Genomic DNA, 22777 nt, shown 5'->3' on the forward strand with positions numbered 1-22777 from the left:
CGACAGCGAGAAGCGGACCACCAAGGTTACACACCGAGGGGGTGTCACCCAATCCAACAATATGGATCGCTACACCCGTCCAAAAGGGTCCCCCAGTGGTGTTGGTAAAACTCTGGACGAGAACGGGGATGGCTCCCCAGCGACTGAAGAATTGACATTGAAAGAAGTCATGGGCGCCATTGCAAGCATGAAGACCTTCATGGGCCAGCAGTACGAAACATTGGCTTCCAAGATTGACACAGTAGCTATCGACGTCAACCTGATCAGGACTGATTTGGCGAAGACCAACGAGCGGGTCAAGTCTCTAGACATTAAGACCACCAGTCTTACGACCAACGTGTCCGATCTCCAGACAGAAGTTCGTAATCTGCGGTCTTCTAATGACTTGTTTGCCCGTCGGCTGGATGACTTCGAAAGTCCGGCTAGGCGCAACAATGTGCGTATCATCTGGGTTCCGGAGAAGCCCACTGAATCAACAACGGATCTCCTTGTAGAGGACCTAATATTGACCATCTGGCCCCCAAGGGCCTCAGTAACTTTTTTGCAGTGGAGCGCGCTCACAGAGTCCCAAGCGGGAAGCATAAACTGGGCGCCCCTCCACGGCCCATCATAGCCAGGATTTTCAATTTTAGGGACAGGGACGCTATCCTGCAGGCGTCGTGGGCCAATGGCCCCACGAAATTCGAGAATGCGACCATCGGGTTCTACCCGGATTTCACGCAGACTGTACAAAAACAGCGGATGGGATTCATGGGGGTGAAACGGCGCCTTAGGGACATGGGCTTGAAATATGCTATGCTCTTCCCTGCCCGACTACGCATTGAATATAAGGAACGTGCGCTCTTCTTTGACCGACCCGAGGTAGTCAGCGACTGGCTTGATACTCTACCAACGCATCGAGATCACCCGGAGCAATCGGGGGACGCTGACGGAGGCCCATCGGAGCAGGAGGAGTGAGTGCTGACCGGCATCCGTGCTCTGTAGACATTTCAGCAGTGGTTCGATGACTTTGTATTGTATGTATATTGGTAAATACCCAGAGGCGGTGGGGAACCGGGACTCTTCCTCCTCCTGGGGGTTCTCTCTCTTTTTGTAGATTAGTTTCACACTGGGGCGACAGGCACACTGCAAGTTGGGGTGGCTTTTTGGTCTAACGCAGGGGTGCAGGGTGGGGGGGGGGTGTTCGGGGAATTTCTTTGGGGGTGGTGGGGGGAACTTTGTTTCACATTAGTTTGTTTCGAGGCTACGTTCTACTGCATATTTTGACTTTTGTGTCTGTCTCGTTATGGGAGAGAATCAGTTTTCATTACTGGGATGGGGGGTAAGGGGTTGAGGGTGCTAAGTTGGAATGTTAACGGTCTGGGGGACAGGATAAAGCGGGGGATAGTATTGCAGTATTTGAAACGTCTTTCCCCTGATGTAGTATTGTTACAGGAAACGCATTTGATAGGAAACACATGCCACGCAATGAATAGGAGAGGCTATCGTCTGGTAGCGCACTCTGGATTCACTACTGGGTCAAGGGGGGCTGGCGTTCTAGTCAGGAACTCCCTCCCCATGGAAATGGATGATACTATAATCGACGATAGGGGACGATATGCAGCTATTACGGGCAGGTGGGAGGGGAAGACGATCTCCATACTTCCGGTTTATGTCCCGCCAGGTTTACAAACTACGACGTTTTCTGATTTGGGAAAAGTGGTGTTGGGACTCCGAGGGTATTTTGGTAGTGGGTGGAGACTTTAATTCTGTTGTCTGTGGTAGGGAGGACCGTAGCACCCCCAGGGATCTGGCGAAATCGCAATCTTGGCTGGGTAACTTCCTGGAAACACTGGGTCTGGTGGACTGTTGGAGGCTGCTGCACCCCGGACAGGCACAATACACCTTTCATTCGGGCGCACAAGGGAGCCTTTCTAGGCTTGATTATGTCCTGGTACCGGCAGTGCAGGCTGTTTCAGTGAGAGAAATTAGACACCTAGCCAGGGGTATCTCGGACCACTCCCCACTTTGGCTCTCTATTGATATACAGCTGGGAGCGGAGGGTCGAGTGGCTCCGATTAATCCCTGGCACCTCCGCAATCCCAAAACTAGGGCTGGTGTGGTTCAGTCTATGGACCATTATTTCGCTGACAATGTTGGGTCGGTGTCCTCCTCCATCTCATTATGGGAAGCCTTCAAGACGGTAATCTGTGGCCAAACTCTGTCATTGATTGCTAGTGCAAAGAAAAGTAAGAATGAGGAGGTTGTACGACTGGAGACTGAAATTACTGGCTTGGAAGAAGAGTTGCAATCTGGTGTCACACAGGAGGGGTTGCACGTTTTAGCCCTTAAACAGCTTGATTATAGAGCACTGGTGACTGATGCGGCCAAGGCTATGAGTCGTGAGCAACAGGGGCGTCTGTATGATGTTGGAGATAAAGCGGGGAAATTGATCGCCTGGTTGGATAAAAGGGAGAAATTGATCGCCTGGTTGGATAAAAGGGAAAGACTGAATCGTGTTGTGCCTGTTATTGAGAGAGCGGATGGAATGCGGGTTGTGGACCCTGTTGATATAGTGGAGGGTTTCGCACACCACTTCCAAAAGGTGTATGCGCCAGTCTCAGACAGACCAGAGGAGGACTCGCACTTGTTGCTTAGAGATATCGCATTGCCCAGCTTGTCTGATTCGGACAAAGAGCTTATGGAGGCGGAATTTTCTAACGATGAAATAGCGCTCGCTATCCGCTCCATCCGCTCGGGGAAAGCAATGGGCCCGAATGGCAACCCCATCGAACTGTTCAAGTTGTGTCCCGACAAAATAGCGCCGCACCTTCGTCAGATGTTTCTAGAATCGCAAGATGTCGGACCCCTTACCAGAGATCAGAGACTGGCGTCCATTGTTGTTATCCATAAAGAAGGGAAACCCCGGGACCTATGTACATCGTATAGGCCTATCTCTCTCTTGAACGCTGAACCTAAGATCTTGGCAAAACTTGTGGCAAATTGACCGATTATGGTGATCGGCGACCTGATACACCCGGATCAGTCCGGGTTTATCCCCCACAGCAACACCGCGCTCAACCTGCGTCGTCTTCACGGCGTCTTGGCGAGAGCGGAGTCACTGTGCGAGCTGGCCATCTTGGTCTCCTTGGATGCCACGATGGCCTTTGATATGGTGGAATGGCCATATTTATGGGCGGCCCTCATGAAATTCGGTTTTGGCCCCGGGTTCATCGGTTGGGTTAAACTCCTATACGAGGAACCGTTGGCTCAGGTGGTGGTTAACGGCAGAGTTTCGGGATCCTTTGTTCTTGGGAGGGGTACGCGACAGGTTTGCCCTCTATCTCCATTGCTCTTCGGGCTTGCCTTAAAACCCCTTGCTGCTTGGCTGCGGTGGGAACCGTCACTTAAAGGCATTAGGTGGTCCCCGGACTTCGAAGACCGCATATCACTATACGCAGACGACATCCTGCTATATCTCACTTCCCCTCGGAAGTCACTGGGGGTACTGTTTGATGTACTCAGCTCGTTCGGTAAGAACTCCGGTCTGGTGATCAATTGGGCTAAGTCCTGTACTTATTCACTCACCGGAAAAGTACCCCCCTTGCCACATATCTGCCGATACCGATTTCACACACTGGTTTTAAGTATCTGGGGATCTTCATATCACTAGACCCCGCAACTCGGTATGAACGGAACCTGCTTCCCCCGCTTCTCCGGCTCAAATCCGATGTGACTGCTTGGTGCGGCCTACCGATGTCCCCGGTTGGGAGGGCAGCTCTTTTCAAGATGCTGTCCAAAATACGCTTGATCTTGTGCCGGCCAGTTACTTTCGCGAGATTGAGAGCCTACAGAGGAAGTGGATATGGGGGGGGGGGGGGCGTCCTCGTATTGCCCTAGCGAAGCTGACTTTGCCATGGTATGATAGGGGCATCGCGTTGCCTGACATTAAACGTTACTACTGGGCATCCCAATTAAGTGCAATTAACCATGCAATGTACGGTCCCGTTCCTAATCCTGCGTTTGAAATGGACAAATGGCAGCTGCCAGGAGGGAACTATAAGAGTGCTATATTCTAAATCGACTGGGAGGACACTGACTGGGCCCACCGGGGTCGCAGTATGGGTTTGGCGCAGCCCAAACGCAGCTATGGGGTGGTCGGACATATTGACAAGAGCGACTCCGCTCTATGCTTCGGAGAGATTGGGCAGTCTTTGGACCACGAAAGGCTTTGAGAAGTGGGACCTTATTGGTATCAGCAGGGTCGGGGATCTATGGGTCAAGAATAGGGTCAAGACTTTTGACGAGCTTAAAGCGGAATACACGCTTAGTGATAAGGAGTATTTGTTACATGCAGATCCGTCATGCGCTTGGTTCGGTTTTCCAAGCCGGGACTGCTATCCCAGAGTCTTCCCCTCTCTAGGATAGAGTGCTTGATGGACACGTCCCGGATAGCACTATCTCCCTAATATACAAAAAAACTTATAAACGATCGATCGGATTTGCTTTCGCAGCTTCGGGTTGCTTGGACCGGCGATGGACTGGAGTTGGACGATGAAGATTGCCAGGCTGCGATATCCTCTCCTTAAGAGGTCGCGATTCCGGCCCGTCTCCGGCTGGTGCAATTAAAAATCCTGCACCGTATCTATATCACGGGTCCGCGGCTGCAGCGTATGGGTTATTCTGTGGATGGGTTGTGCAAGCATGGATGTGGTTTGATTGCTACCTTCCTTCATATCATTTGGGAGTGCCCGGATGTTGTGGTGTTTTGGAATTGTGTGCATGCTGTCATGGAAGAAGTTACAGGAGTTTCGCTCTTGCCGGAGGCCAGACGCCGTTTACTGAATGTATGGGAACCAAGCGATTATAATGTGGCACAGATGCAATGGGCTACCCTTGGCAATATGGTAGCCAAAAGGGACATAGCTCAACCATGGGGATCCCAAAGAGCACCTCTGATTTCAGCTTGGAAAGAAAACATGGACTGGTGCATGTTTAGGGAAAAAACTGTGTACATCGCTCGTGGTAGACCCAAGAAGTGGGGGAGAATATGGAACCTATACCGCGGGGAGATTTGTACTCCTCCTCTGGCGGACGTCCCTGAAATCCCTCTGTCCCCGTAACCGCACCTTCCTTGTTTGGTAATACTTTTGCTGATGCTTTGACCACCCTCTCCCGCCCCCCCCCCCCCCCCCCTTCCCGAGACTTCATCTCTATGCACTGCATATATCATTTTCCGACACGGTCGTCCCCCCCCCGGGACAGACACCCACCATTTAGTTTCATTCTGCCTCACTAGTTATTCTAGTTTATTTTTTATTGTCATATATAAATAAAATGTGAAACCTTTAATTTATCCTGCTTACCACCACAGAACTGCTCAGAATAATATGTGGAATCGCTGCCGGACCCTCGGGTTGTCGGCTAAATAGCTGTGTAACGATGCAATATTGGTTTTTCCGTTTCGTTTTAGCAACGGCCGGCCCCTGTGGTTGTAGGCCTGTAACTGTACTGCTTTTATCGAAATAAAGGTTTAAAAAAAAAAAAAAAAAAAAAAGAAGCCTCAGAAGTATACTGCTGTGACCATCATCAAGCCATACTAATTTCCTCAAGACTCAATGACACCAGTCAGGTTAGATAGCAAAAAAATCAGCAATTCCACAAGACATCACTGTCGTAAAGCATACTGGACATGCTTCAGGAGGAACCCACGCATGTCAATTTTATCTTTTGTGTCCCAGAGAGGAGTCCTGTTTTTTCCTCATTTAGGATCTTTGGTAAACTTAGTTAGATCTGGAGTATCCTTCCCACAATGTGGAGTAGAAGACTGGGCACTGTGGATCAAGCCCTGAGGGCTCAGAGCTCACGCGCAAGGGCTGCTCATTGGTCAGGCTAGGCAACTACGGTTCACTCTAGGCCACGGAGACAAGAATCTACTAACATGATGTATACAAATAGATTAGAACATTTACAAAGTCCAGTTCCATCTTCCCCTGACAACGTTATCAGTGCATCCCCCTGTTGTACAACGAATGCTAATTTTCACAACAAAAATCTGCGGTTTAACTGGTTATTGAACATAAGCTTGTATTTTAAAAACCTCCTGACTTGTGCTAATTTCTCATTTCAAAACTGTGTATACGATTATTCAGAGTGAAAGTACTGCACCATGGACCAAACAAACGCTAGTGCCTGCCCTACACTTAGCACGACATATGTTTAACTAATCTGCCTTGTGTTTAAACAAGGAAAGTGTGGCAAATTAATATGCTGGCCAAGAGGGAATTGAAAAGATGAAAACTAACCATAGTTGTTGCGGCTTTTCTTTTCACCATTAGTAATGATTAAGGGTGAGAGGCATGGCATATGTTTGGGACAGAATAATTTGTGGATTAGGAAAGGAGGAAGCGCCAGGTGGTCCAGGGCAATTTATGTAATTCTGTGCCATGGCTTCAGCTACTTTATGAAGTACAGCATGGTGACGAGATGCAGTGGCCACATCCAAGACGCAAAAGGAACAGTATTTTCCCCTCTATGTCCACAAATGGTCAAAGGTTTTAGGTGATGCTGTGCCTGAACTTCCTATGAAAGGCCTTAGTGAATTGCAACCTGGAACCAAGCGAAAGACATGTGTACAAGGCAATGCACAGTTTCATAGCCTTTCCACATTCTCATTTCGTTTTTTTTTTTTGTTTTTTTTAAAGACTTCTATTTTTTTTTTTTTTTAAACATCTTCAAGGCCGTCATATGTTTGGCTTTAATAGATCAGATGCACATTACAAAAATAAAAAGATGTTAAACGCACTAACAGCTGTACTTTCCAGAAAACACATTTCTGCGAGTGGATTTACACGCTTTTTATCAACGGAACGGAATAACTATAACATTCAGAAGTACGTTGTGCCAGAGCTTATCGAACGGTAGACTCCGATGCTAAATAAAATATTTGAAAAGGCAATGAAAAATAACTGAGCAGTGTTGGCATTACTAATATTTAACAAGTTTAAGGATTATCTCTACAGACTACAGACAGAATATTTACTTCACTCATCAAGTAAATGCGAGAAACCTCCGCTCGACAGCGTACAGTTTAATCTTAGAAGCAGATGCACGTCATCTTTGCAAGAAAATAAAAATCACTAGTACGCTTGGTGAATACATCCATGTTTTACAGAGTTTTAGGAGAAAATATTTCACACTAAACCAAATTTATACTCCCTATTGATACAAGTTGTTCTGCAGAGGACTACCATAAATAAAAGCTCATGGGCTGGCATGCTCGTCAGCTGAACCGGTGTGGAAAACATTAAAACTTCAAAGAAGAAAAAGTTGAATTGTACCGGAAATCTTTCTTACTTTAATCTCGGGCACTGAATGTTTCCAAAAATGGGGATTTCACAAAGAATATTTCACAAACTGAGTTGGCTCAAGAACAATGAGCTAGGAAAAGTGAAACACTAAAACATGTGAATAAAGGATCTAAATTTTGCAACAATCTTTAAAAAAAAGTAAATCACACAACCCAATCTGTGGTGGCTCTTCTGACACCACAGGTTTAAGATCCAAAAGTGTATTTAAAAACTCAAACAAGAATGATTGCTCTCTATGGGGCCACACTACGGCCTTCAAAGGCAGAACACAACGCTCATTAAACATTAAGGAATATCCTGCATGCCCAGCATGACAGCAAACCATAAAGTATCACACATCTATTTTAGGTTATGCGACCACAAGCTCTTCTCACGTGCATACAACCAGCATGCTCGCTCAGTCTGTTCCTCTCAGATCATTCACTGCTATTTATAGAGCATGAAGGAGAGACAACATAATGGAACTCACCTGGAGATTAAACAGAGGCAATGAAATACACCATCTTTCTAACCGAGACAGGGCAAGCCAGAGACTTATAAGTAACAAAACTGGGGAAGGATGAAAATTAGAGCAAATTAGTGGGAGGCCCTAAAAGCTTTAATCAGGGTTAAGGTATGAGCAAGACATGTTGGAGGAAGCGGGGGACACATCTCAGTCTAACAACAGAAAGAGAAGTGAGCAGCTTTGTAGAAACTGGGAGGTCATTAACACAAAAGCAAGTGACTGGAGGCTCGAAGTGGAGAAGAACTGGGATGAGTAAAGTTAATTTTACTCTTCCGGAGTATAGACAAACGTTGCACAGGGAGGGAAACAAATCTGGGAGACTTAGCATAGCTATTAAAAACAAGAGGCCTGCTTCTTTTGTGACAGCCCTAAATAAGCCTGACAGGACAGTAGCAGTCACACATTCTAGCATCAATGAGAACTTTGCCCAGTACTGGGTGATCCTGTACTAAAGACAGGTGCCTAAAGCTGGTGACCAGTCAATAAGAACTTTTATAGATATGGTCAAACAATCGAGATTAGCCTCAGAACACAGAACTGAGCTAGAAGTGGAGGGAGTCAATTGCAAACATCAGTGAGCTTCCTCCAGTAAAAAAAAAAAAAACTGCAGTCCGCTTTCCATTGGAAGTTTATCATGTATTTATTACTACGCTTCCTGAAGGATTCTTGGAAGTGTATGAGAAGGTTAATTAGATAGGGAGACTGTTGACAGCTATGTGGGAGGCCATAGAGGTTACAGCATTGAAGCCAGACAGGGATCCAATAGCACCAGGCTCATACAGACCACTATCTATACTGAACATTATTAAAAATGCTAGCAAACAGATTACGGTGGGTAATCAGGACCATGGCGTGAGATGATCAATGAGGATTTATTTTGGATCGCAGCACATCCATAAACCTTAGAGGGCCCAATCATGTCATGCATGCAATGTAAGGAACAGAAGTGAAGAGCATCGTAGCGCCACTCATCACTGAAAAAAAAACCTTCAGCATACTTTCCTGAGATGGTATACGCAAGGTCCTAACAATGATGGGCTTTGGACCAAACTATTTATGGTGGGTACGACTGCTATACCAGGGACCCACTGCAAGAATTAGATCTGGTGGCCAGGTCTCAAGCAACAGGCACGAGGACAGAGGCTCTATGCAAACTCGAAGTGATAGCAGATGAGCTGCTGACGATCAGGCTAAGAGACGAGCTCCAGCAAATGGGATATCAAGGTGACAGAGACCATACATACAGTGTCTACTGTTTTGCTAGGATGACCTACAGATTTCAAGTCTACACCTGCTGCAGTAAATAGTCACCTTGCAGGAGCTTCTGGTATATATTAATACCTAGTACCTTCAACCTCAAAGATTAGAAGACACTCATTTGAAGGACTACGTACAGAACACACCTGCCCACTATTTCCGCAACAACAAAAATAGTCTCCTCTACTCTTGTGGAATGGAAGGCCTTTAACCAGTTGCGTGCTCGCGTCGGCCAACGGCCAAAGCAAGCACTACCTCTGGGTGCTGCACACGACCAACGGCCGACGCAGCCCCGCCCACTCCGTGGAACAACCGCACCAATATCCCCCGCCGTAAACGGGTTAAAGTTGCAAAAGGGAAATCATGTATTATGCAAAGGCTGGTCCCCCCGGAGGGTCGAAATCTGAATTAAAGAAGGGAGGAAGGACCTTGTCTAGTCTAGAATCTGCTTTGCTGGTCAGGACTGACATCCGGGATGACATGGAGCAGGCCCAAGATGTGCACATGCCGTTTATGGAACACTCTGGATGTCTTGGTTGCTGTACAAATCTCAGACCAAACCCACGAGGAAGAAGACAAACTAGGGAGGCTGCTAGCATCGCTCATCTGTCCACAACACGGATCAAAATACAAATTAGTGAAAGGCTAATATGGTTGATTAGCCCTGACTCAAGATGAAATGAACAACTTCTTCCTTTTATATTACACTTCCCTATACTATGTCAGAAAGTCCTCTGATGCTGGAAACTCCAAATTTCTATCAATAGGTTTTAACTCCCTCAGGTGCCCAAAACACACAAGGATGTCCCAGAGTCCCCAATTTCAAAACAAGAAATTTGAAATGCAATCAGTTTTCTTCCCAGAGGCCGAACTCTGGAATTTGATGACCTTCCAATTGAGTTCTTTGCAGCATTTGAGTCCAGACAACTTCCCAGAAGTAGACAGTTACAGGACCCCACTAGACGGTTGGGTGCTCTCACCCTCAACTGTTGAAGCGCTTGATATCCCAATATGAAGCCAAGTCAGAACCCCTGATACTTATTCTATTATTGACAAATATTGTTACTCTCCTAGCAATACAAAATCTTAAGCACTCTAATAGCTCAGTACCTTCTCCCTCTCGGGGAAGAGCCAGTACATCCGGATCACAGTGAGTTTATCCATAGGTTTAACACCTCCCTGAACATCAGGCGTCTTTATACAATCCGGAGAGAGTTGCTCTCGGCCTGGCTCAATCCTGAGAGAGTTGCTCTCGGCCTGGCTCAATCTATATGCCTCGCCCTTGATTTAGAGAAGGTGTTTGATAAAATGAACTGCAATTATAGGTTTTGGGTGATCCAATAATTCGGGCCTGGCCCGCGTTTACTGGGATGGATTTGGTTGCTTTACACTAATCCTATGAGGTCAAAAAGGGACACATATCTGACCCCTACAGAGTGCCCAAAGGAACCAGGCAGGGATGTCCCCTTTCTCCTGCCTGTTCTTCGCCCTCAAACCCTTTGCAGACAAGATAAGAGCTCAGAGACAAAAGTGGGGAATCCCATTCAAGGGTCTCACGAATACCATCTCCTTGTATGTGGATGACATGATCCTTCACATGTGACATTGATGCCACCCTCGAACCTTTGGTGAAACAATGCGTCAACTTTAATAACTTGCTAGTATTTCCCTTTAGAAAATCTCTACCAGAAAACCAAATCTAACTGGGAAATGGATACTTAAAATTGCCCCTGCTTACCTCCGAAATACCAAGGATTCATCCACAACATGAACAGGTCCCCCTCTTGGAGAGCATCTTAAGCAGAGCGATCAGATCACTACGCTCTCAAGCCCCCTTCAGGGCCTCCCTTCCTCTATCCATGGCGGCCGGATACCTTTCTCTAAAATGGTGTGGTACCCCTGCCTCGTTTACTACTTTGTCAAACTCCTAAACCTAGTTCCTCCCTGTATATTCGTAATGCTGGATTCTCTGCAGACTGACCTAATTTAGGTAAAGGGTAGAAGGAGAGTAGCACTATCTAAATTAACATTATCAACCTCGGGGTGGCATGGGTGCCTTGGATTTCTCAAACAATTACCTTGCTTTACAACTCCAATGGGTTGCGTATTGGCAAGTGGGCCATCACCCCAGGGAGACTAGGAGTGAACCCTACATGGGCCATGCTTCCCACTAGCATTAGCTGGGGCCATCTTTGCTCCTTTTAACCATGGCGATGGGCTGCCTGGGACGCTGCTTCACTTGCAACACATGACTGAAGATTTAATCCCAGCCTTGCCATTTAGTGGGGTCCTGCAGGACATAATCACAGCCGGGTTGGTATCAGTGTGGAGATGGTGGCATTAATACAATAGGCTATTGATAGTCCAATTGGGTTTTCAAAAATTAAGGGACCAGTACAGCCTGCATAGTGGCACCTTACTATTATATGGTACTATAAAGCGAGCACTTGCTAGTCACTGGAATATAAGATCAAAGGAATCCAGCCTTGGCTCATTCCTCCATACACTAAAGGTCATTGTAGCCAACTCGTGTGGATATGTAGGACATTTAAGCACAATCCATCAGTAGTTCTGCTGCAGTTGAAAGCCAAATGGGAGGATTGGCTAGGACAGGCATTCAGTTATTCAGTCTGGCTGAAAATACAAGCATACCCCTGCAAGATCTCTTGGAATGTCCCATTACAGTCATCCAATTCGAAGTCTTACAGCCTTCCTAATTTCCTGCGGAGGAGAAAAAGGATTATGCAAATGATCCCATGCGATATATTGTGGCAATACTCCATGATTTTATTGGAAATTCCAAAATAGACACCAAGACGCCAAAGTGTAATGTTCCACCAAATAGGATTAAAAAAACAGTATAATATATATAAATATATATATATATATATATATATATATATATATATATATATATATATATATATATATATATATTGCATTATGCCGCATAATTTGACTTTCTTTGCAGCATACTTTATTCACCCCTGTTACATAATTTGTCCCTCCCCGGTCGCATAATTCCAGTGGCCCTGCACATATTGTAAGAAACGGATTCTTACTGGGAACTGATGCCTATCCAATTCAAGCAAAAGGATGTGTGTGTCCCTACAAATGTGCTTCCTGCATCCGGCTGAAGAAGTGTCTGAGCCCACAGATAATCTATCAATAACGGCGACTCGATAAAATAACGTATAGATCTAGGAAAAATTCCGTCGACACTCCTAGGCACTTCTCAATTTACTGTGAGCATGCCACTGTCTGAATATCTGTGTTGATTCAGGTCGCCATGTAAAGAACATAGTAGGCTGATGTTAGAGAAGCGACAGGATTAACAGCCTATGCTTCTATGTGTTCAGACGAGTGTAGTTGAGACGTTGAAACTCTGTATGGTGGAGGATTATGATGTTGAAAACTTTAAAATGAAGTATTAAATAGTAGTTTTACACCAGCTGCTCTAACACCAAAGATACTCCACGACTTAAAAAGTAAAAAAATTTAGTTTTGGACTTCACAAGCAACCAGTCTTTATCTCTTTAATCTACGTAACATTCGTTTAAAATAGTTTGAGAAAACCAAAAAAAAATAAAAATTGTGCACAAGGAATCTTACACGCAATATTCGGAAAACAAAATTGCCATCTTTGGTTGGTTTCGATCAAAGAATTAAGTTGCCTAAGGGACACTGATTGCTATACATCTGGTAACTCTCACATTCTAGTTAAATATAGACAGTAATTTTGCCTAGAACATGACAGGAACAAGTGATAGTGGAATTCTGTCGTTTTTGGCCAAAATGGTGTTCTTCATTTTGAAAGCACATCACTTAACATTTTCTTCAGCACTAGTTAATAAGTAATAGTAATAATAGTGCAGCTTATAAAATGCATGCCTACCTCGGTCCTAGTTGCGGACTCAGTGGGGGGGGGGGGGGGGGAGGGGGGTCAACATGTGGTTCATTTGTTGAAGAGCCAGGTTTTTAGTGCTTTCCTAAAGGCCTGTTCAGAGTCCAACATATGGGGGTGACGGGGCATAGCATTCCACAGTTTTGCCGTTTTCATCGCAAAAGATCTGCCACCTATCCTGGCTTTTAAAAAGCGAGGGGCCCGCAGAAGTCGCAAGTCGTTTGACGTTATACTTGAAATCTCTGCCTAAGATAACCCGGGCCCTGGTCTCTGGTGGCTCTATAGGCCAGAGTGAGTGACAAACTCAATCCTCCAGCTAACAGGAAGCCAGCAGTTGCTGCAAATGCAGGGAAATATGGTGGCGAAGCGCCACCCGCCCAATCAGTCTGGTCGCAGCATTCTGTATTAACTGCAGTCTGCGGACAAGGTATGCTGGCAGCCCAAGATACAGGCTATTAGCATAGTCCAGCTGAGAAGTTACCAGGGCATGGACCTTTGTCTTCCTACAGTCTTCCGGTAGGAAATGTTAAAAATTTCCTGAGAGCTCTTAACTTCCAGATGCACGTGGGAGAGACGTGGCGCACCTGCGTCTTGACCGAGAAGTGATTAGCAAATTTAAACCCCAGATTTCTGACCAATTCCACTGGGTTAGGTGGAAGGCCACCACATGCTAGACAGTGGAGGAGCCGCCTGTCTGAAAAGCAAGACCTCCGTTTTCTCTGTATTAAGCTTTAAGCAATTCTCATTCATCCAGGCCGAAATGTGTTTCAGGCATAGCTTTAACTTGTGAAAGGACACCTTAGAGTGTTCTTTGAAAGAGAACACCAACTGTTTATCGTCAGCATAGGAGACTACCCTCACACGCAATGTCTCGACTAGGGAGGCCAGGTAGGCATTGAATAGTAGAGGGTTCAGCGCCGACCCCTGGGGTATCCCACAAACCAGGGGTTTCTGGGAGGAAACAAAAGGACTTGGGTACACCTGCTGCGATCGGTTCTAAAGGAACGACTGAAACCAAGACAGGGCAGTTCTCCGCACTCCTACTGGTCTCAGCCTCGCAAGCAGAATCGGGTGGGCCACAGTATTCAACGCTGTGGACAGGTCAAATAACACAAGCATCACTGAGGCACCCTGGTCCACAGATTCATGCACTGTTTCGGAGACTTCAAGGATTGTGGTCTCGGTGCTGTACCCAGCTCTGAAACCCAATTGAGAAGTCATGTAAGTGACTGTTCGTTTATAGGAATTCTTCTAGTTGCTTTTGGACTGCCTTCTCCAGAATTTACTCTGGTTCTGGCAGTAGGGAAATAGGTCTAAAATTCTTGAGCTCCGCTGGCTCCGCCTCTGGTTTCTTTAATAGAGGCAGCAAAAATGCTTGTTTCTAACTGACTGGGTAAATCCAGGTTTCAGGGATGAAATCCAAATCAGATTCAAAAATGGATTAAGACAGGGGGGCAATAATCTGAAAAACCTAGCGGGGCACGGATCTGCAGGCGAACCTGACTTGCACCTGGACAGCTCCCTGAGTGACTCTTCCAAAGGCAGTGTGCAGAGGTCTGACCAGGTGACGGGGGAGTCTGAAGTTAAACATCAATGTTCAATGTTTTCTGCATCTGCCAAGTCTCCCAAACAAACGCGAACAAATGTTATTTTAATAGAAAAACGCTTTCTATATCAAGTTTATATGACCTCCTTACATAGCAAACACCTGTTATTACTGAAGAGTTAGAGACGTAACCTATTTTTAGATATATAAAGGCTCATAAATATGGACAAAATATTCTTTTAAAACGCAGGTCGCTCTTTATTTTTAAGGTTTTAACTCCTGTTTTTCCCAATCAAAATCAGTTTGAAGCACTCTAATCCAATCCACGAAAGGGCAGGTGACCAGTGAAAGGCGACACGCATTCTTCCCATCCATTACAGTAGAAAAATGGTAACCAATGTGCCAAAACACCAGCATTCCGGCCGTCAACCACTCCTAGATGTATAAAGCTGGGGGTCCTTTAATCTTCAATTTAAGGTTGTTTCCGTTTCAGAAAGTCATTCTTTATCGGAGAAACGTGCTTCCAGCTTTCACTGACTCCTGAACTGAACCGCAATTTGATTATGCTCAAGGTTATTTCAAAAGGGAGTAGCCATCAATGGGCAGAACAGAACGGTCCACCTGCAGGCGTGCCCAACAGAATCTAGTGGGAAGGCTACATACATTTGCCACCCATAAGCAGCTGAAACCCAGTGACAGAAAAAAAATCATGCATAGCAATAGGACAGAAATAAATAAATCGCACGGAAAACGAAACATTGAGGATAAGGAAGACTTGAGAACGGGTGCCCTGGTCTCCAAATCAGCCAGTCTACCGAGCAGCAAAATCATGAGTGGCATACTACAAGTTACAGATTCAAGGCAGGTAATTCCAACTAAAATGCAAGGTAAGATAAGAAAAAAACTATTCATAATCGATTGTAATGATGCCTATCTTTCATCCACAGATTAAAATATATAACATTTATTGCAAGAGAGCAAAGAGTAATACGTGCGCAAGGGGATTGAGGGTTATATGTTTATTGATTCTGAACAATGAAATATTTGCACCATTTAGCTTTCTTACAAAACTAACATTAGCTAGGCTGGCAAAGCTTAAGTTGCTCTACTGAGAGTTATTAAGGAGGCAGAGACTTTTATATTGTAGATTTCTTGCAGTTCACACGCAAATTGATGCAGTTAATTTTGAGAATGTATTTCAGTTTTAAACATCAAAGCGGTCCCAGAAGATACATGCAATGATGTAATGTAACTTTGCTTAAATCTGAAAATATGCCATTATGGTAAACTAGATTCTGTACACATGAACATACAGTATTGTGTTTTTAAGATGTTTAAATTACAGACTTTCAAAGAAGAAAGTGATATCTTCAATAACAGTCTCCGAACAGTTGGCTTCGCCTTAATGTCAACTGCACATATACAGGACCATATAGCTGGGAAAGCCTTCTCTATTTACTCATGAGCAATTTATTTAAAAGAAATGCTACTTTCATTAAACAATTTGATGCATCGATACACAAAGTGACTTGCAAAACACAATACGAAGACGAACAACCTTATTAGAAACCTTGCAAAGGAAACTATTTTGTACAAAACACCATCAAATTATGTCGTTTACACATTTGAGTAAGTATAAACACCGCCACACATTTAACATGGACTCCAACAGCAAAATAAGCGAACAAAAGCATGTAGACAATGCATCACCGCATGTAGTTTAGCAAGTGCCATGTCTGCTTTTTGTAAGTCCATAATTTTGTTTTCTAAAGAATCCATCAAGGAAACCTGTAGTTGGTTTTCCCTTTACCATACCAATTAAAATGCAAATAATGTATTTCTGATTCATGTATTAGCTTTCTGTGATCTAGCTTTAGCAGATCCGTTCCCATTTCCTGCTTTTCACTTGCTTCATGTCTCTCTCCCAGTGGCAGTCGCACTACTTGCAGCACTTGCAGCCAAATTGACCATTTGCTCTCATTTTTTCCTTCCACTCTTGCATGTCCTCTCAAAGCTGTGCTTGTTTGGCTACCTGGAGTTCACCTTTGAACAGCTGCCACATTCAATAAGGAATCGGTACTTTCACACAATTCCATGCAAAGTGCCAAAGCGTTTTTATAAACCTAGGACCTTTGTAATATAAAATTAGAAGCGTTCCAGACAGCAAGGCAAAGCTGACTGATTAGTAAGGTGTGCGTTAACAGTGATAAATATAAGCGAAAAATGTAATCATTCTTAAAAAGGTAGCTGTATCACCAGCTAAAGGTGCACAAGTATTTAACACAAATGATTTACTGCCTCATTTTCACAGCAAAGCCATTTGATGGTCACATATGTTCGGTGCAATAATGACACTACGTCATATTTTCAGATCTGATAGAGGCAAGCTTCAAGACACTCAGAAAACACAGTCAATTTCTTAATTTATCAGAGCTTTCCATGACCACTCTAAACTGCAGTTCTATGGTCTTCGAAAAATTCACTACAGCACAGGCAGCACACTCGCCTTAGGGGCCAGTTTCTGTAAACCAGTCTTCTAGTTACAGCCCCAGCTAGTCTGAACAAGCATTTACAATGCAACGGTCTCGCCTTTGCAAAAGTTATAGCTAATGGCATTGTATATGACAATGCCATTTATTAATCTGTTTTCAAAACCAACACATAAATAAAAATGTTGTCATTTACAATGCCAATAGCTCTAACTTTTGAAAAGGCGAGACTGTTGCATTGTAAATGCTTGTTTACCACTGGTCTGCTGCCTCAAATATGTTCTAGGCTTATTTTGTGAAAAGGGGGAGAGGGATGAAGAGGGAGAGCGAAAAAAAGTGAGAGAGAGAGAGGGGAAAAGAGGATGGGGTGGCCGTGCGGGGGCTAGAGGCTCGCCCACCACTACTTAATGTACATTATAGTACACATTGATGAGCCCAAAGGTAGCACATGACGAGTGAATCGACATCCCATGTGGGGGCACATGTCCTCAACCGAATATATTATGCAGTGGTGCCTCGGGTGAAATGTTAAGTGTATTCTGCCCCAGTCCCCAATCCCAACACACTGCCACCCCTCCACTTGGGTGGTTTCCAGGGAACCCCGGCTGGGGGCAAGTCGTGCTGTCCAGATAACATCTTTTGATGGGAGATAAAAGCCGCCTACATCCGTGGCATTTATTCTAAGGGGGCGGTGCTGATAATCCAAGAATGTGGCACAGCAGGTGGTAACTCCACAGGGGAGAAAAAAGAAAATAACTCACTCACTTCTACAGCGCACACTTCAAACGAATCTCCTCCAAGCGCTTTCTGCGAAATGAAAAACACAGGACGCGGAGCAAGTCTGCAGCATTTTTACAATGACCTCATTTAGTTCTATTTCAGGGAAACGTGTCAAAACATCAGGTCTAGAGCATGAATGCCTTCTGCCACGAACGGAGCCCTCAATCAGTCTCGCCAACAGATGTTGCATTCTGTAGCTTAGATTTAAATGTGTACGTGCAGCCTAAACAATTCCCAATATGCAACGTGCTATTGGCTTCTCAGCCCTGACTGAGGGTGTCATACGACATGGGGGCAACTTGGCAGCCGCGGAGACCACCAGGAAGACCCCCCTCCCCAAGGCGGGGCGATTCCGGTCTAATAATGCGCGCTGAACACATTACAAGGTCTCCAGCGTTACTGTTTTCTGCACAGCATCGCTGCAGCTATGTCACTTCACTCAGTGTATGTACAATATCAGGCGTTTCGTGTCACTCAAAACGCATGAGTCGACGATCGTGGTACCCAGTCTAGCTCCTATCCCTAAAGAATGGACGCCCCCCAACCACCACCCCTCCATTACTTTTTGAAGCCCATCATCAAAGGGGTGGCACGACGGTTTTCTTTCCACACACATGTCCGCTCCAATGCCACAGATGGGGTCTGAGTGACTCGCCTGTTAAGAACTCTCATATCGCGCCTGTGTGCTGTGCATGCAGCGGCCTGTGAGCTCTTCCCTCTCTGTTGTCACTACGCAGGCTAGGTCTGCAGCTCACTCTGCTCTCCCACGCCAGGGGACCACCAGTTCCACTCGCAGGCTGCCTTAAAGGGGCCACGGGATGTGGGGTTCATCCCCAGTCCTGCCGGTCTCTCTATCACGAGAATGTTGCTGGGTTTGCCAACATCTTTCCGGTTTCGGAGATGCATTGTGACATTATTCGCCGGGCTGCCCCTTTAAATCCTCTTTTCCCATAGCGCTTGCAGACCTAATCGTAAAGCTTCACGGCGTTACAAATAACCACGTTACTAACACCCAAGTCAAGGGAAAACGTTTTACCGACGCCAGAGGTAAAGCTGAGCCTGCAAAAGACACGTCCAAAATGGCAAACACATGCCGAGACGAAAAAAAAAAAAGCATCCGCCCACCGCCGCATGACGTTCTAAAAGGGGCGGGAGGAGTTAACATCTACGGAACACCTACGAATCTGGTCCGACAATTCTGGACAGATCTCTCTTCCAATGGCTAGCCTCCATTTATGGAGCTAGCCAATGGAAGAGAGAGGCGGGACAAAGCCCCGTACTGGTAAACATAAGAATTCACCTGCGCGAACACTGCTGCGCAGTGCTACGCCAGGCGAAACCTAAAAACAACTAAGGGTTCGGTGCTTAATGTATATCCTAAACACAAACTCATCCCTTGCTGTGCTCAAAGCATAAGGGTCTAGACAGAGCAGTAATCCAAGTCAACACTGGGTGCGACAAGTGGCTAGTCCAAGCCTTCTTCACCAAATGGAGAGCTCCACTGCGGTCTCCAGTGCATTTCATCCCAGGTGGTCTATCATCTAAGGAATTGGTAAAATCCCAGATCTCCTATCAAGTTGCTCTTCAGGAGCGGACTCCCAGGTAAATTATTGACCTGCAGTGGAGAGGCAGCATAAGCCTGTCTGTCTGTGTCTGTAGACAAGGCGGAAAAGCAACAGGATGGAGTATTATGCTGCCTCCCAAGTCAATTTCTCTGGAGCACCAGGGTGTGTATTGTGCAGAGTTCCATGAAATCTAACTACTATGCTCCAATTATACGCAACGTGCGCTCACTTCTATTTCCATCTCCTGCTCACTATTATCCTTCCCTTTCCATTACAGCCTTTACTTCCTCCATCCTTTTCCATACATCCTGTGCCCACTTGTCCTTATGATCTTGCTCATCTAAACACCGAAACTCATTTGAAGGTAAAATAATACACAAAATAAAATAATCATTGGCAAAACAAATGGGTCTCGCCATTGGGACCAAATACATTTGTGAATGGGGTTTAGCCCTGCTGTACAGCTTCCCCGAATGTTGAGGAGCATGGCTTTACATTTTAAAAAAATAAAGAGAAAAAAATGATTACAGAGCTGCCACTATGTCATCATGTGGGTGTGTGCGCAAGAAGAATGTGTTCAACAACACACAGTCTGTGGATTCTACGATGCAGTCTCTTATTCTCTTAGTAAGGAACCAGCACAATAAGGTAGTGTATCCCAGAGCAAGACTCGTTGGAAGGGGTTTCAAAAGTTCGATAGGGATGGAGCAGATCCAGTTACTTCAGGCTTGACTCAACATCAGTCTGGTCTTCAAGCAGTTAGTGGGTGAAATGGGGATTCTAGTCGAGTAACTGTGCTTCATCACCACAGGAAGCTGGGGGGGGGGTGTCACTCGAACAAAGTTTCATAAGCTGCTAGAAAGGATCATACCTTGTATGTGTCCACTGTATCAACTGAAGTAACACATTAACACTGATAGAGAGGGTTTCCACTTTTTATTTGACCAAAGTCCCCACCTTAACATTGAGCTTGAAGGGCGAAACCCCGGCCTACCCTTTCAACCTGCTATCGAAACTCCACTACAGCCCTAATGTCTTGTCAGACTCAACTTAACAATTAACCCCCCCACCCCCCTCACTCAGGTTGGCACACAGATCAACAGGTACAATCGCTCTACCGTCCCAACGATCAGGACGGGTCAGCTTTCTTTTTCTTGTAGAGCAGGTGGCAGTTTAACTGAGGCTTCTAATTACAGAAGCGTTATTATGGAGGGAAAGGTGGGGGGAGGGGCACTGATTAATCTGATCTGGTAAACAGTAAAGCAGGCTATAACTACGGCCAATAGATGAAAACTCAAGGATTACATTGGTAAATAAGCATGACCTACTCCAAATCCTTGAGATTTATTACCTTATGATCTCTGAAGTACCATGGTAGATTTCCTGCGACTGCAACATTGAGTGGGATTCTACATTTAGGTCAGCACTCCACTGGGTCTCTAATCATATGGGGAGGCCCAGACAAGATAAGGATAACCCAACCCTATGCATGTCTTTACAGGTTATGGGCGGTGGGAAGGGTGGGAGATTGGGGTGTGTGGAGTCACAAAACACCCTCCCCAACCCGACCTCTGTTTTCACCTGCTTTTCGGAGTCTGAATCCTGCAAGGCCAACTGAGCCTTCCGATGGTCGGCAAACAGAGTACCATTAAAATGGATATTAAGAATAACTCATTTGCACTAGTTTGAGAAGACGTAGATGCTATATAAAACAAACAACTTTTGTTTTGAGCAACAGATGCACTTTACCTAAACAAAAACAAAAAATGTAACCTAGGTCCATACTACAAGCAACAGAAAAGCTGCTAAACACCGTTAAAATCAGCCCCAGAATAATAATGTTCTAGATTTTAAAAGTGTGTGGATTAGAGAACTCGGTTAAAAGAATTCTGAAAGCGCTCCCGCATACTTGGATGACAGTAGTCTAAAAAAATCAAATCACAACTTAAAATCAAATTACTTTTATTAGAAACCCCACTATAAAAAGTTATTCACAGCAAGGTACTTTTAAAATTGTTAACACTGATGTCCCCCTCCTTCTGGATGTACACTGAACATTTTTTTCCTAACTTTCTGCAGTTCCTCCTAAAAAGTGATTTTACAAATAACGTAATAGGTCAACATTTTCTTGGCACTTTAAAGACTGTCAATTTTCGATCCACCCCCAAATACTTCCATGAGTTAGTAGTTCGACCAGGTTGCTTGTTTTTGTCTACCTGGTCTCCTTGAATTGGGACAAAATAAGCAGATGGGTATCTGCTGAACTAGGAGGCAAAATGTTGAATAGGAACATGCAAAGCAGCTTTTTGAACAGCAGGAGTTGACACGTGTTGAGTAAACCTCATGCCTCTTTCTTCCACCCCATAATCTTTTTTTTTTTTTTTAAATCGCTCTCGCAGCTTTTTTCATCCACTTTTTTTTTAATCACTCGATCAGTTTTTCATTCCTGTTTCTCTCGCTGTCACTGCACTGTTTTTCTTTATCCTACTCACCCTTTTTTGCCTTTTTACCTCGAACTGCGAGGTTTAAATGTTTTATTTCTTAAACAAACAATACATCATAGACAGTCAATTACACATTTCAACTTAGAATTTGGGTCCAAGACTGATGGTGAAAACTCAAGTCCTAGTTCCAGTAGCGTAAGTACATGTAAGCCATACAAAGAAACTAAAGGAAGAATACAGGACTATTTGGAAAGGTAACCATTTCTTGGTTATAACTAACTGTTTTTGTTAGTATTAAAAATGAAGAATGATGGCAAGGGATCCCTCAATATAGTTCTTCTTGACTTTTAATCCCCTTTAAAACCTAAACTAGACTTTAGTTTTTAACAACTTCTTTGGAGCGGCAGTCAAGATTTCTTCAATTAACATATGGCTTCATCAACTATCTCAAGTTGTATTTGGCTAAATGAAAAGATTATTCCAATAAAAAAAAATAGCAAGGGGCGATGTTACCAAATGCTTTAAGAGGCTGCCAGAAACAAAAGGGAAAACAAATAATAATAATAATGCACATTTCAAGTATTAGTCTAACTCAAATCGAAATGTTTTTTGATTGTGGAATTTTATTTGTTGATGTTTTTCACCTACTATCTGTTTAGTTTCCGAATTGTGTTTTTATTTGACAGTAACTTGCTGCATAACTAAAGTTTATTTAATATGATGGGTTGTATAAATATCTAATCAAGGGCAGAGCTAAACAGGAAAAAGCAGATTCAAAATAGAGATCTCCTTTTCCGATAACATGAGTATACAGCAAAGAGGTGTTTACAAAAAGAATACCATGAACAACTTAATAACAGCTAAATAGTCTGACTAACTCATTTCAGCTTTATCCAAATCAATGGCAGTAAGACTAGAATGCTTCTCAACCTTGTTTT

At 44.6% G+C, this 22777-nt stretch overlaps 1 protein-coding gene across 1 annotated transcript in view; it reads right to left on the minus strand.

Moving 5' to 3' along the window:
- Positions 1 to 22777, minus strand: part of LOC147711448 (uncharacterized) — a 1238421-nt gene that overhangs the window by 1177885 nt on the left and 37759 nt on the right. The gene's annotated exons all lie outside the window — the stretch shown is intronic.

Source organism: Lissotriton vulgaris, chromosome 5, assembly GCF_964263255.1.
Source record: "Lissotriton vulgaris chromosome 5, aLisVul1.2, whole genome shotgun sequence".
Taxonomy (NCBI): Eukaryota; Metazoa; Chordata; class Amphibia; order Caudata; family Salamandridae; genus Lissotriton; species Lissotriton vulgaris.